This window comes from Phaseolus vulgaris, chromosome 8 (genome assembly GCF_000499845.2).
Source record: "Phaseolus vulgaris cultivar G19833 chromosome 8, P. vulgaris v2.0, whole genome shotgun sequence".
Lineage (NCBI taxonomy): Eukaryota > Viridiplantae > Streptophyta > Magnoliopsida > Fabales > Fabaceae > Phaseolus > Phaseolus vulgaris.
This window is the reverse complement of record NC_023752.2, coordinates 12,560,054-12,575,537: the sequence shown is the minus strand read 5'-3', so window position 1 is coordinate 12,575,537 and position 15,484 is coordinate 12,560,054.

Below are 15,484 nucleotides of genomic sequence, written 5' to 3'. Positions count from 1 at the left end.
GTTAGGGAGAAACTCATCTAAATAGATAATGTATTTTAAAAATAATAATATAAAAAACGGGCTAAAGACATACACATCTAAATAAAACAATTAAAGTAAAATATAAAACACATATAATATAAAAAGCCTTCAGTTAAAGAATTAGGTTTTAACCACACACTAACCTACAGCCTATCTCAACCTTCCACCAGATCTCATCCAATGATTAAAGATTACTCAAGATCCATTATATATATATATATATATATATATATATATAAGTAATGAAAATATTTTTAATTACTTTTGTAATGAATTATATTTTCTAAAATATAGTTCTTTTAATTAAGATTTTATTTCCAATAATTCTCTATTTACTCTTGATTTCAATTTTCATTGAACGATAACTTTCTAGAATGATTTATAGAATAAAATAATATTAAGTAAATTTTTAATTGACCAGAAAGAAACTATGAACATGGATATATAAATCGCTACGTGAAGGTCATGCCACATCAGTGACACTGAGCACACTGAAAGTGAAGATGAATATAAGGCAAATTACACTTCTATACCATCTTTATATATATATATATATATATATATATATATATATATATTATTTTATTTTATTTTTCTTTTCTTTTTAGTTTCAACCATACCTTTATCACTATTTAAAAAAAAAATCGTGTATACCATATTATAATATTTGTAACATCCATATGTATTTTGGATTTTTCAATTTAAAATTTCATGTACAATTCGAAATATATTTTATAATTACATTTTACATCGTACAATTTAAAAATATTTTTAGATTCTATAATTCAGAATGAATTTTATTTTTTTAAAATAAAAAAAAATATATATATATATATATATATATATATATATATATATATATTTGGATTGTAAAATTTGGGAAGTGTAAATAGAAAAAAATAAATTTTCAAATTGTAGAGTCCCAAAATATTTGTTTTTGACTAACATATGGGGGTGTTTGGAGAAGCTATGAAGGTGCAGGGAGAAACAACCATCTTATTATGGTGACTCAATGGATATAGTGGAGATAGCCATGAACATGATAAAATATATTTTTATGTTTTTTTCTTTTGGGTTGTCTTTTTCTGTTCTAAGTCCTTTTATTTTCTGGCCCAATGTTGTATGAATTTTAGACAACACTTACATTTTTTTTCTAATCGCAGCATTTGAGAGAATAATTTCATTATTTGACATATTTTAATTTACTGCATAAGATAAATCTACACTTACGTGAGGGCTTGAGTCTCTTGTAATTAGAATTTTTTCCTCGGGAAAAATCACAAAAGTTCTATCAAAAAAATAATTATTATTATTGCACTTGCAACGATTCCATGAGATTGACTGTTATTACAACCTGAAGCAAATTGTGAACCCTCGAAACTAAAAGTTTTTTCTATAATGCGAAGATAAAAAATTTCTGGATTTTGTGGCTTATGGATCGTACAATAAGGGAACGAAAATAGAGTCATCACCAGTAAAAACACCACAAAACTTATCTCAACGTTCACTGCTAACACCACCACTTGAAAATGAAAAAGAAAGCACTAGACTCTTCACCATATTAAAAAACGTATTATTGGAATTAAAAAAAAAAGTATGGAAGTGCAGGGAGAATTTGACTGTATTTTATATCACTTCAGATTATCTCTTTCACATTAACACTTTTTCTTATTACCCCAATGTATACTTGCAAATTCTTAATGAAATTTTTTCTTTCTTTTCTATGACTTATATTCTTGATTCTTCTACCTCTTTCTTCCTTAGCTGATCAGGTTCTTTACTTCTCGTTCTTTTACTTTTGTTGTTGTCTTCATAATAGGGTTGTTTCATGGAATTAATCGTTTTATTATGTGATTGTCTCTGTTATGGTATAAAAACTACTATTTTGAAGAGCTTTGCTGTACTTTCTGACCTTCTTTTTCTTTTGTATTTTATTTTCACTTCTTTCTTGCTTTTCTACTCTTACTTCCTTGTTTTTTTCTTTTTTATGCAATATGAGAAAAGAATTAGAAGTGGACTTTAAGCCTAATTCAACCTTACAAAATTAGTTCATAAAGTTAGGTTTACATCTACCTATATATCATGAAAGATTATTGATGCTATGTTGAGTTTTAGACAAGTATTTTACATAAATTATGTAAGGCACATCCATATATGCAGTTATCAACCTTTTTAAAAATAGTTAAAATAGTCTTATGTTATTCAGATTGAATCAGTTATTTTTTATTTTATGTGTTTATGTTTAATGATTAAATAATTGAACTTGACCAGAATTTAAAAACTCAGTTGAATTTTTAGTCATCAAAGATCTTAAACTACTTAGTTCTACACCAATTTTTGTCAAAAGAGTTTTAATCTAATGAATAAACATTTATATACATAATAAATTTCTAGCAATTGTAATATGAATTATTTGAAATAATTTAGAAGAAAGAGTGAATTGAAGTAACTGATATTATTTGGAGTAAAACATTTTTGAAATGGTAAATTTATTTTACTTTTAGTTTATTTTTAAATATTATTATTTATTTCTCTATCTTTATCTCTTCTTATTTTTCTTATTCAAATCCATTTTATTTTTCACCTATTTCATTTATCTTTTCTCTCTATTTATTTTCCTTTGACAGATGGATTAATCTTGTTGAATGATTTCTATTTTTGTCAAAGTTGTGAGAAGGATGATGAAATAAAAACAACAAATTGGTGTTTGTAATAAGGAGAAAAATAAAGATAAGAGGATGTGATGAAGAAAAAGAGTAAGATAAAAGGTGAAATGATGAATGTTCTATAGATGGAATAATAGAAAAAAAAAGGAAAAACATAAAAGGGATAAGGATATAATAGAAATGAAACATGATGGAAGACGGCGGCGATAAGGAAGACAGAAAAAAGAGTATATACGACAAATGTGGATAATAATTGAGACTAGTTTTATTGGGCTGTTTGGTGTAGATAAATGAGATACAGAAATAAAATAAAAATAGAAATACTTAAAAAATAAAATCAAAATTCTCCTAATTTCTTAAGCTACAATTTTGGATCTACTTCCAAAATACAGGCATTTAGTTTTTCAATATTTTTAATGGTGATTCCTATATATGACATTCTAATATAATTGAGTCTATAGAAAGATTATTTGTTTATTTTCATATAACTATTTTAACGTTAACTTTCACTTGCTAGCATCATTTTTCTTTTGATTTTTGTGACAACAAATTAAATATAATGAATAACACCAATCACACTATATCACAAATGAGTCAATTTTAATTTCAATTGTTGAACTCAACTATCTTTACAAAAAATTGAACGACCAAAATCTCAATTTTAAAATAAGAAGATTGAAATTGAGACTAAAATTTTATTTCAATCTTTAATTTTCAAATCATATGTAAACTTCACTTTAATATATAAAATTGTTTTTTAAATTTATAACCAACTTTGATGTGTGTTTGAATTTATACACACAACTTCTATAAATTTGCTTATTTAATTTTTCCAATCACAAAATCATCATTTTGATTTTTATCATTAAACCTCACCTACCGTATAAGTTTCACTTTTTCCATTGTGTTAACTCATAATGGCATGCATGTTTGGGCATGCGGATGTTATAAATATTATAAAAAAATCATTAAATAAAAACTAGTTTTAAATATAAAATTAAATATTATTTTATTGATAAATAACATTATTAATATATAGAATAGTTTTTTTATTAATAAATAGTTTCTAAATTAATATTTAATTAATTACAAAAATTTTAAGTTTTAGAATATAAAATAATTATTACCTTAAATTTTAGTAATGAATTAAATATCAATTTATAAGCTGGTTTATAAAATTTATTATGAATTAAATCATATTACACTATTACAAATAAATACAAAATTTTGTCATGTAAAGCTCAATTAGGTTTAGAAATTAATTTTTAATATAATATTAGAGTTTATTTTAGCTAGATTTGTAGGACTTACTTTTTCTTTATTTGGATGATGGTGAGAGTGGAAAGAAAAGAAAATGCAAAGAAAAAAAAATGAAAAATGATATTTTTTTGAACATTGGAAAAATAAGTATATATGAGTGAAAATTTTGTAATAGATGTAATTGATGTGATTAATTTTTTTTTTTGTTTTCTTATTTTAATAATATTATATTCATTATGTATTTTAAAAATTGATGTATTTTATTATAATAAATAACAACTTTAAAAAATTATGCATTGCAACATTAATATTATGAATAATAAACATGTTAATATTAAAAATATTAATACTAATATTATCTATAACTAAGAGGATTCCTCTTTCTATTTTTTTTGTAACACTTATCTTACTGTACACAATTTACTACCATTTTTTACCCTCATAAATATATCTCGTTTTATTATTTTATTCTTTAAATTTTTATAATTTTATTTTTAAATCAATTAACTACCTTATATAATTATACAAAAATATTTATTTATTTTATAATTACATTTTATAAATTTAATAATAATTGTTTATAAAAACTACTTATTTATTTTTTGTCACTAAATTTTTTTTGGATATACATGTTATAAGCTCATATGTTTCTACTAGTAATAATAATATGAATATTATTCATAATAATATTACTAATATTTTTAATATAAATATGAAGTTCTCATTATAAATAGAAATTATTACAACTTAATTTTTTTCATAATTTTTTAACATTTCATTAGTTATTGTCTTTATTGTATACCTCTTACTTATAATCATCCTCACGAACTTGAGAGATGAAGATATCTATGTCTTGTTCCATCAACTCACAATCTACTTCATCCACTAATGACTGATCATTATAATTGGTTTTTTCTTTTTCATAATTTGTTGTGGCTAACATGTAAGATTTCCAGTACTTCCAATATGAAGCCCCTTCACACGTTTTAGCCATGAATGATGCAAATGAAACAATGAGTTTCAAGTTTTTTAAGCTTATTGTTGATAATAAGAGGAATACAACAATGAGGACACTACTAAAACAACCACACCAACACACAACAACAACACCTTCTTCCATTACAAACCTTATAATACATCAACTTATCAATATAAACACAAAATTGAAAAACATTCTAAGCTTTGCAAACGAAACAATAAAAACTGAAAAAAAATTAAGAAACCCTTCAACATAATCGAATAAAGGAAAGAATAATCGATCATGTTAAAAAAAACATAATCAATTATGTTAAAGAATTATTGATTATGTGTTTTCTTTTAAAGTATAATCGATTATTTTCTTCCATAATTGATTAGTTAAAGACTAGTTAGTGTGGTGGTTTTATTTGAGGAAAAACTCCAAGTATCACACATTTCAGCCATGGATTCATGTATGAATGTCAACTTACTTGTTAATATTCACATAGAGTCCTTCATTCTTAATAGAAAACCACCAATAACTTTCTTCAAACACAAAACCACTATAATTAATGACCACACAAAAATCACACAAAGCAGGAACTCAACTCACACTAAATAAACCAACACCAAGGCAAAAATAAATAATGCAACTGTGAACCCAATACATTCAATCACAAGTTTTTAATGCCATTTTCAAACACTCACCTCCTTGGTCAAGAAATGAATCTCTGATGCACTTCATGAATCTCTACTGGTCAGAAATCTTTCCATGCACAAGGGAAAAAAGGGTACCGATATTTTGACACCTCCATTTGCGTTGCTCCAGAATACATCCGTCTGACGTGTCACTTTTAATATTAAACAAATAGTGTGTGGGTCCCTTGAGGTGGAAAAATGACATTTGAAATGTGCGTTTTTGGTTTGTGAAACAATAGAAGGAAGATGGTTTGTTCTTCCCCTGTTTGGTGCGTTTGTGGATTGTGAAGGACATCGTTGTGTTTTGGATTGCGAAGGGCCAGCATTGCGAAAGAAGAGGTTGGAATTTATGTATTTTTTCGATTGGGAGCGTCTGGAATAGCGGAGTTTTCGATTTAGGGGTCTTCGATTGGGCGTTTTGGAGTGCGGCGGTTAGGACTTAGCGTTTTTCGATTCTGTTTGGTTGTTGGATATTAGGCTTTTGGAGTGTTGGACACTGGGGTTTATTGGTGTTTTGATTTGCTATATGTTGAATGACCTTTGTATTGGTTTGGATTTGATTTTTTAGGGTTTCCTAACAATTGGTGAAGGAGGGAACTGCAGCTCGTATGCGAGAGAGGGTTTCCTTACAAACCCCGAAAGGTTAAGACTTTGGTCATAAAGGCGTTGGTGTCCAACGCTGCAGCTGCATATCAAGCTAATGACTTCTTGTTGGCTAACCAGGCTTGCTTGTAAAACCTAATCCTATCCTAACTTACTTTATCATATATGAATGTTCCTGTGTATTACTAAACCCTAAAATCTAATCCCCTGTGATGTATTCTGTTATAGTTATTATGAAAGATTTTTGCTATTTTTCTAATCCAATTTCATGACAATTTCTGAAAGAATAAATTAGATGGGCGGTGGGTGGTGGACTAGGCATGACTTTCTTAATTGCAACAAAGAGTCTATTCATAAGATAAACAAAGATGATAAAAGCAAAATTCTAACATTTAAGAGTTAAAGAAGAATTATTAAGCAAGTTAAGACCAAATTCAACAATTAATGTGGTTATGTTTTCTTTTAAGAATGGTGGGTGATAAGCTTACCAAATTGATTGAGATAATTTTTAAGAAGTCTACACTAACCTTTCTAATTAGTTTGCAGATTTTTAATTTTGATATGAAATTGTAATTCTGCCATGGCTTTGAAATGCTGAAAAATACTAAAAGTTTCATATTTATTTTGAAGTAGATAAATCCAATTGAAAATATGCATCTATAAAACTAACATAGTAAAAATATGGATGAAATATGTGATGGTGAGGAATATTTCATAAGCAAGACCATGTGAGCATTCTGTTTTCAATCTGTTTTCAAGTCATCAACATGTTTTTGTTGATCACTGATCAGTTTTACAACTGACAAAGCTAACCAATGATACCAGGTGAGTATACTAATTTTTTTTCTCAGCAATATATCTGATAATGAAAAGCACAGAGAGAGAGAGAAAAAAAAAGTAAATATTTAGAATACATAATTGAGAAAATAAAATCTAACTCTTAAGTACTACATTATAATTTGTATCGGTTGTTGTTGTAGGGTATCTAGAAGATGATGGATGAGCATCAAGGAGTGCGTAGCCGCTTTATGTCCTTAGTATTGGCATACCACCAGGTAAGAATCACATATGAAGTAGGGGGGTGAAGATCTTTGTATGCACTCTTCAATGTGCAAACCCTCACTATGCAAGGTTTGACAACTTCTTCCATATCTAACCTGATTAAACAAATGCAAATTCTCACTATAGACACCAAATTCAGTACTTTGAATTTCAAAGAAAAGACTCAGACAAATTAGTTAAGTTTCAAATTCACATTGAAAGAACAAATTATATTACCTTCAATTCCGTCAAATAATTTTCAATTTGATTTTAATGTTTATTACATAAGAGGTGGAGACCTAAAGAGATCAATATTTAAAATATATGCTTCTGGATTTTTGCTTCTTTTTCTTGACTTAGCTTAACATATACCTTCTTCCACGTGCAATATATGCAGCATGTGATGCACCTATAGAGACTGGAATTCCTCAAAGCATCTTGTTGGTAATCTACACTAGTTAGTTTGTCTTTTGGTTTATTTCTATATTTTTATTCTATTAATAGTAATTAATTCTCATCCTTATCTCTTTGGCGCCAATATGTTGTTCTGTAACAGACAGTGATTGTATTATATTGGATCCGACCAAAGATGAAGAAGAGGTTAGTAGAATAATTTTTGGTTAAAATGTTATTTTATTTTCATCTAATTTCTTGGGAGTTTAGTTAGCTGAGTAAATTTGGTCTAATTTGACTCATTTGTATTCTACATGCCTTGTGAAAAATATTTGAAAATATCATTAAACCTTTGTTGCCCCAATTTCGTTATTGGTGTCTTAAAAAACCTTTCATCATTGATGTTACAAGCCTTCGAGTAAGTGTGAAGATTCCACCATGTACCTTTTTTAAATTAGTTTTAAATTATTCTGTTATTTGGTTCTTAAATTGTAAATGTGTTGAAATAGTTATTTAGTTTTAAAATTTGCAACTATGTTGAAATTGCTATTTGGTTCCTAAATTAGCAACTGTGTTAAAATTGTTTTTCTTTCCTATCTCTATAAGTTGAAATTGTTGATCTGTTTTTGGTACAGTTGTTGATGTTTACACTCTTTTGGCTTCATAATATTAATCATTGTTTCCAATTTTATATAGAAAAAAAATTATGAATTTTAACTTGTTTTTTAACTTGAAAAAATTAACACATATTTTTATTTATTCCAGGAACCAGATATTGAAGTAGTGTTCTATCACCAAACCAAAATATTATAGGAAGTGGAGGCACCAAGACAAATTAAGACTAGGACTTGACTTGTAATATGTTCAAATATGAAACAATTGTTATTTTGACAATTTAATGTTATCATTTTAATTAACTTGTAGTTTGGATTACTTTCACATTATCAACTTTGTTCTTTCAATGAATAAATGAAGTCATTTTTTTATTATTATATTTATCAATTTTAATTATATTATGAAGTATAATTATATTATGAAATTAGTATTGTTCAGATGTTTTTGTTGAACTTTGTAGTGAATGTGGTCAATTCTATTATGTGTAGAACTGAGTTTAGTGGGTGTGATGATAGTAATTGCAGTGTGTGGTGGTCATGTTGTGAATACTTTATGCACAACATCTCAATACTTAAGGAAATTGAATACTACAACAATAGCTTGAAATGTAGTATGTCAATCTAAGTGGTCACCCCTTTGTTTTTAAGTGGGTACCTGTGAAAAACTTTATGCATTGTCATATAACCCTCGAATAGAAAGTTTGCATGTTTTTTTGTTGTTTTAAGGGTTCACATGGGAGTCCATAGAGCTCATTCCAGGTTATGCAATTGAATAGTGCAAGAGCACCTTGAAATGTGGTAGGTGAACCTAAGTGGTGACTCCTTTGTTTTTAAGTGGGAACCCGTGAAGAACTTTATGCTATGTGATGTAACCATCCAAGTCAATGTTTGTTTGTTGTTATTTTGGTGTTTTGAGGGTTGAGATGGAAGTGCAGTGAACTCATTGGAGGTTAGGCAATTCAATAGTGGAAGTGTAGCTTGAATTATGGTATGTGAATCTAAGTGGAGACCTCTTTGATTTTAAGTGGAAACCTGTGAAGAACTTTATGCATTGTCATGTAAGTCTCTAGGTCAATGTTTGCATCTTACTTTTTGGTGTTGTGAGGGTTGAGATGGAAGTCCAGTGAGCTCATTGGAGGTTAGACAATTTAATAGTGCAAGAGTAGCTTAAATTTTGGTATGTGAATCTAAGTGGGGACCCCCTTGATTTTAAGTGGGGACCTGTGAAGAATTTTATGCACTGTCATGTAAGCCTCCAAGTCAATGTTTGCAACTCATTTTTTTGGTGTTGTAAGGGTTGAGATGGGAGTCCAGTAAGCTCATTGGAGGTTAGGAAATTCAATAGTGCAAGAGTAACTTGAATTGTGGTATGTGAATCTAAATGGGGACCCCTTTGATTTTAAGTGGAGACCTGTGAAGAACTTTATGCACTGTTATGTAAGCCTCCAAGTCAATGTTTGCATCTCGTTTTTTTGGTGTTATGAGGGTTGACATGGCAGTCCAGTGACCTCATTGCAGGTTAGGCAATTCAATAGTGGAAGAGTAGCTTGAATTGTGGTATGTGAATCTAAATGGGGCCCCCTTTGATTTTAAGTGGGGACCTGTGAAGTACTTTATGCACTGTTATGTAAGCTCCCAAGTCAATTTTGCATCTCATTTTTTTGGTGTTGCGAGGGTGTTGTGAGGGTTGAGATGGGAGCCCAGTGAACTCATTGGAGGTTAGACAATTCAATAGTGGAAGAGTAGCTTGTATTGTGGTATGTGAATCTAAGTGGGGACCCCTTTGATTTTAAGTGGGGACCTGTGAAGAAATTTATGCACTGTCATGTAAGCCTCCAAGTCAATGTTTGCATCTCGTTTTTTTGGTGTTATGAGGGTTGAGATGGCAGTCCAGTGACCTCATTGCAAGTTAGGAAATTCAATAGTGCAAAAGTAACTTGAATTATGGTATGTGAATCTAAGTGGGGACCCCTTTGATTTTAAGTGGGACCTGTGAAAAGCTTTATGCACTGTGATGTAAACACAATTCTCCTTCTGTGTTTAGAAAATATTGTGCCTTATTGTAGTTGCATATATGCCAAATAACCCTGTATTGTTGAAGAGACTGTTGAATGCAGAAAAACATTGAATCTGTTGATATTCATTCAAGACACGAAGATCTGGATTCCATTGTATAAAAGAACAAGTTAAAAGCTTCAAAGATTATCTACTTATATGTGAACATAAAATAGTGAACTTGACTTCATATAGCAATAAAAAAAGAGAAAACTCTACTCAAACGGGAAAACTTGAAAAATTCAAGATCATAGTGGCAAAGGTAAATCAAATCACCGATGAAAGTCAGCTGTAAACTAGAAGATATATAGTTTAAACTTACATAGCTGATAAGTGTCAATGTGTAGTTTTTATGATTGAGAAAATTGAACACTTTGGAATTTAATTGTTGTTTAATGTAAGAAAATTACCCTAATCTGAGAATTATTAAAACTGATTATATATTTTTTGAACCAAGAAACAAATGAAGAAATTTAATTTCAATTTTTGTGTAAATTGCAGATGAATATGAAGCATTGAAAGAATGCATTCAAGCTGGCATTGAAAGAAAAAAAAGTAAAAACTTAATTGGATCACAAGAAGATTTAGCTCAAGCTAGAGGATTTAGCTCAAGCTAAAACTGTCCAGAGTTGATTAAAGGTGCAGTACAATTCTAGCCCAGGCTAGAATTGCTAGCTCAAGCTAAAACTGTCTAGAGTTGATTAAAGGTGCAGTATTGATCTAGCTCAGGCTAGAATCGCTAGCTCAAGCTAAAAATGCACCGAAAGATCTAGCTTAAGTTAAAACGGGCTAGCTTGAGCTAAATTTGATTATATAAATTCTGAAACATAACTCAAAACCAGCGGTGGAAAAATATTGGGTTTTTATAGAGAGAGACTAGGGAGAGAAAGAGAAGAAACCTTTGTTCTTAGGAGAAGAACTTGCTCAGATCAGCCCTTCTTATGCAATCCAGATCAAGAATGAAGATTGGAGGAGCTGTCATGAGTGGCTAAGTTCTTTCTAACTTGGGATTGAATGTAATTTACCTTGATCAAATGTATTCTTGGTGATATATATATATATATATATATATATATATAATTCTCTTTTCTACTTGTTCTTGGTATTTTCGTTTTATGCTTATTGCTTGATTCTGTCTGATCAATAGAGTCTTGATTTTGATCCTTAAATTTAACTGGAAAGTACCTTTAAGCATCTGAAATAAACGAAAAATACTTGATAAAGCTGTTATTGATTGCATTATAATTCTGTTCCTAAAGCTGGATGATTTGTTAAATATTTGAGGAATCAGTGTTTGAGAAATTATCTTATGAATTTCATTTGTGAGGAATCAAGATGAATGACTTTAAATTAAGCATAAAGAATAAGTAGTTTTGAGTATTATATATTGTATTATTCAAAATACAGATGATTGAGATAGACACAATTCAATCCCAAGTATCTTTCTCTATAATTGATAAGTTAGTTTTGTATTTGGTTGAATCAAACTCTATATCTCTTAGTTACTTGTGAAATCTTTAATTTGGTAATGAACAAGTTCTCAACAATCAAAATTATTTTCTATACTTGATGAGTTTTAAAACAGAACATCTTAATTAGAATTGTTCTTTGTGGGTTCGACATTCGTACTTTAAAGAGTACTATATTACAGTTGATTCGGTACACTTGCCGAGAAATATCAACAATAGCCAATGCTTCGGAATAACCAGCAGAGTGAACTGCCTCCATAAGTAGGCATTGGGGATTGTTTATTAGCTCTCCTATCTCTGCTTTCACCTTTCGAAGTTGTACCAAAAGATTATTTAAGACTAGAAACCGACCTCTTTCACAGTCTCAACAACTTCAGTCATTGTAAATTCACCTGGAATGTAAATATACTCAGATAAGTGACTGAAGTCAGAGAAAAATATACTTTCCCAACAAAGGAAGTAACAACACTCAAATACAGGTCTTGCAGTAGAAACTAACCTGGGTTTTTCAAGGTTGATTGGCCCAGTGTTCGGCCCTTCCATGAGACGGATAAGGCCATCAACCTGGGACATCTCGTAAAAATCATAATCACATTCAGGTACTAATTCAACATACAAAGATTCAGTGACATAATAGAAACTTCGAGTTTGTGTTCCTGGACATTGGATTGTCAAGGGTTCCACCTTGTAATGAAACATTCATTATGTCAGAATTGAATCAAATTACAGTAATAGAAATTATAGTTTGTCACCAAATTAAAGTAAACTTTGAAACAAGTAAATCAAGGATTGATCTGGAGTTGCAGCCAAACATGATCTAGAGTAGCAACATTTTAGCATGAATTCAAGTAGTTACCGAAGTGCTTGACACGTCCATCATCAATATTCACGCGTGGTCCATATCTTGCAATGCGTATATTTATGTTGAAAAGATAAAAATACCTGGAGAAGTCAAAAAACAAAGGAAAACTTACTGCATATGTCTTAAACAAAATGAGAAGCAATTATGAGGAAAAGGAGAGAGCAATTATGAGAAACTTTGATGTTTGATTACCAAGCCCATGCTGCCTATGGTAATCAAACATCAAAGTCTCAGCCAAGAATGAAATAAAGGAACCTACCAATAGGGTTAACATTGCCCCCAATAGCTTTCAGGTTGGGGATGCACAAGAGGATCTCCATATACCTCTGAAGTTGATGTAAGCAAAATCCTATCAGTAAAATTCAAACTAATTAAGATCAACTTGCTCTACTCGCTTTGCATATTCATAGTGCCTATCACATTAAGTATGCATGTGAAGTACAAGGCAAGGGGGTTTCCTTGTATGCATGAAGTTATTGAGGATTTGGGATATATTTCCTCCACTTCGATAGGGAAGGTTATTAACAAAGTCACCTACATTCATCACGTTCTGTTACAGTCATGGATTTCCCAAAAATAAACACTAAAACCTAAACAATGCATTCAAAACCAAAATGGCCACAACACCAATGCATTCAAAAAGCGACCACAAAAAACCCAAAAAAAAATCAACCCTACATACCTTTTTGCCAAACAAAAACTGCGGGCACAACCTTTAAGTACCCGCAACCTCTTCAGACTCCGCCGCACTTTGCCACACTCCACCTACAATCCTTGTCTTCGCGATTTCGCCAAACGAAAACTCCGGGCTCAAGTAAGCACCCGCAACCTCTTCACACTCCTAATGAAACCTTTTCGGACTTCGCCAGTCCTCGCCTTCTTAGGGTTCAACGTTTTCGTGCTACCTCTCGAGCTTTTTCTATTTTCTCACTGCACCTCTCAATAGGGTTTTTTCAAAACAAAATCCCGTGCTATTTCATTTGACAAAAATGCCCCATGCCATGTCAGTTTCACAGCCACCTCAGCAAGGTGTAATCTGGAGCAAAGAGGGAACGGGTGTTGAAAAATCATTTTCCTTTTAGATATGAAACAACATAGATAGATGACATTGGAGTCACAACCAACTCATCTGTCACCATGTACATTACTGGTCCTTTCACAAATCCAGGAAGACTCGAAGATTCTCCAGTAGAGGATTTAGGATGAACAATATTAAATGATCTACCATCATATGAATAAGAACAAGGAAAACTTTCAACCCCAATTGGTAATATCTGGTTGCTGAGGTTAAATTGTGGAGCACATAGAGGGCTAGCTAGTTTTTCTTTGAGTTCCTATGAACTTAAATATCTGTATGAACTCAGTTCATTCATGCTCCTATATAATCTATCTATGCAACTTACTGAAGAAAATCCTTCAAGCATGTGAAGTACTCCTCCCAAGGGAAAAGTGAGAAAACTAAAAAGAAAGTCAACAAACTCTTCCTCAGCTTCAGCAAACAGAATCTTCCCATTTGATTTTCTTATTTGTATTTTCACAACCATTTGCCTACCCTCACCAGATGATATTTTTTCCAATCTCAAATAGGTTTTGGTTTCTAAGGGTGAAATTACCAATATATTTCTTCTTTCTTAAGATTAAATCTGTCAAAGGGGTTCTTGAGATCAATGAAAACTTGAGCATATCTAGTACCTACTTTTATCTTTCTGGGCCCTTTTTTCTGTTTTGTATGGGCCAAGCCCAATTGCATCCCGATTGCATCTTCAGGGTGTATTTAGCATATACCATTTTTCTCTTGTAATTGGTGAATTCAAGTTTAATAAAGTTTTTTTTTTCTCCTTTGATTAATTACTGTGGTTATCTTCTCTCTCTGCCTCTTTACCACCACACACCGCTCCCTGTTCCTATCCTCTTTCACTGCACCGTCAATTGCCATGTACAAGAAGCACATGAAGAACCTTCAAAAATCCAAGATGAAGACCATGTCCAGCTATAGGGACTCTGAACGGGTAATGTGTTTCTTGAAAGGATTGGGAGAAATGTATAATGTTGTTAAAACGCAAATTCTTTTGACAAAACCTCTACCAGGAATCAGCCGTGTCTTCTCTTTGGTTCTTCAACAAGAACGTCACTTGAATGAAGGCATGGGGATGGATACAAAGATAATGTTCAACAGTGCCAATCAGAAAATCAACAAGAGCAACAACACTGGTCAAGGTGGACATAGTTATGGAAGAGGAAGAGGAAAAAATTATGGAAAGCAGTGTTCTTACTGCCACAAGATGAATCACACTGCTGACGAGTGTTATTCAAAACACGGGTTCCCACCTTGGATGAAGCAGAAGATGAATTACACTGCAAACGCTCTTGAGAAGGAGGGTGATTTGGCGTCTGAGACTGAAAAACAAGCACACAGTGAAACTCTCAATGAGCAAATCTTTAAAGCCTTTGGACCGGAGCAACTTCAACAACTGATAAACATGATTCAAGATTCAAAGAACAAAGACAAGGTGATAAACAACACCATAGGAGATTCTTTTGCCATAAAAAACAACATAGGTAAGAGAGGTATGCACTCTTGGATCATTGACACTGGGGCTACAGATCATGTAGCCTGCTCCCTCTCTTCTTTCACTAGCTATTATAAAATTAAACTTGTAAAAGTTAAGCTTCCAAATAATCAAACTGTCACTGCTGCATGTACTGGAACTGTTACATTGGCTAAAAATATTATTTTGTATAATGTTCTATATATACCAAATTTTATGTTGAATATTATCTCTGTTCAGCGACTGACAAACTCTTTAGGATGCCAACTTCTTTTCTCACAAAATGCTTGTCAGA